Genomic DNA, 1,395 nt, shown 5'->3' on the forward strand with positions numbered 1-1,395 from the left:
ACTCTGGCTCTAACCAGTTTGGCTCAGTGGGTAGAGCGTCGGCCTGTGGACTGAAGGGTCCCAGGTTCGATTCCAGTCAAGGGCATGTACCTTAGCTGTGGGCACATCCCCAGTAGGGGGTGTGCAGGAGGCAGCTGATCGATGTTTCTCTCTCATCGATGTTTCTAACTCTCCTTCTCCCTTCCTCTCTGTAAAAACTCAATGAAATATATTTTTAAAAAATATATTTCTTTTCTCATATCCTATTAATACCTAGAACTTACTGAATGCCTGCTACATTCAGGCACTGTTTGAAATGCATCACCTGTATAACTCATTTGTTGCTAGGAGATAAGACTATTTTATCCCCCTTTCGCCTAGGTGGCATAGAAAGGTTGTGTAACTTACGTAGCTGCTGACAGAGGCAATGTCAGATCCGCGGCTGCGCTCTTCATCTTGATGTTTCTCGCGTGAACAAGGGTAGCAACAGCCTTCAGCTCTGCCCTCAGAACCACTGGCCTCTTCTGTCTCCAAATACAAATTGATATTTTGTATTTCAAAATACAAAATACTTTTGCCTGCAAAATTAAACTCTTATCTCAATACAAAGTGATAATGCAGAAAGGTGTTGGGAGAGAACACAAAACCCCGGAGAGCAAAGAGATGTTTGCTAATGGCTTCATTTTGAGGGAGGGCCTTTGTTTTCCTTGATATCATGGGTCCTGGATTGAGAAATCAATGTGTGGAGAGGCTTTTGACCTGACTTTTGGACATAATGCTGCTCTTTTCCCCAAAACCTTATCAAGCTTGAGTTTGAAAGGTGAGTCCTGTCATTGCAACATCACCTATGTTCCTCCTACAGATGGGGTTCTGTTTGATTTAATATTAGGGAATGCTTCCTGGATTAGTTCTTACACAAAAACCGGATTTAGGAAGCCACATGACACTGCCTCCTCCCATTCCTTACCTAAGAACACACTGAGATGATTAAACACATTTTACAACTGGTTCCAGAAGAATTAGTAAACAGGGAACTTTCCATCAACTGAAACATGTTTTGAGTCCTAAAAGTTTACATGGTAATAGGTACGATAAAGATCATTCTAGAACTAACAAAGATTGTGATCAACATTCAGAGTTGCTGGGCCTTCTTCCTACCCTAGCAGCCATGTCCCTCCCCCCTTTTTCTTCCCATTCTTACTTTCCCATTTCTCCCTCAACTCCTCTTTCCTCTTGTCCTTTCCTTTCCAAGCACTCACAGGAAAAGAGCCTCCTATAAGTGCATTAAAAATACATATATATAGCATATATTCACACTTTGGTTTTTTTCACCCATATACTCATTTATTCATTCAACAGATTATTCAGTGCCTATTCAGTCTTACTGTCCTTACCCTACCTCCCCATGCGCATATA

At 41.6% G+C, this 1,395-nt stretch overlaps 1 long non-coding RNA gene across 2 annotated transcripts in view; it reads right to left on the bottom strand.

Annotated features, from left to right (window-relative positions):
• The window catches only part of LOC102762829, an 8,364-nt gene extending 7,853 nt beyond the window's left edge, over nucleotides 1–511 (bottom strand). For both annotated transcript variants that reach the window (XR_001514528.1, XR_435854.2), the window contains exon 1: nucleotides 388–511. This is a non-coding gene — a long non-coding RNA (uncharacterized LOC102762829). The remainder of the gene's footprint in view (nucleotides 1–387) is intronic.
• Nucleotides 512–1,395: the final 884 nt, after the last annotated feature.

Source organism: Myotis davidii, unplaced genomic scaffold, assembly GCF_000327345.1.
Source record: "Myotis davidii unplaced genomic scaffold, ASM32734v1 scaffold238, whole genome shotgun sequence".
Classification (NCBI taxonomy): domain Eukaryota; kingdom Metazoa; phylum Chordata; class Mammalia; order Chiroptera; family Vespertilionidae; genus Myotis; species Myotis davidii.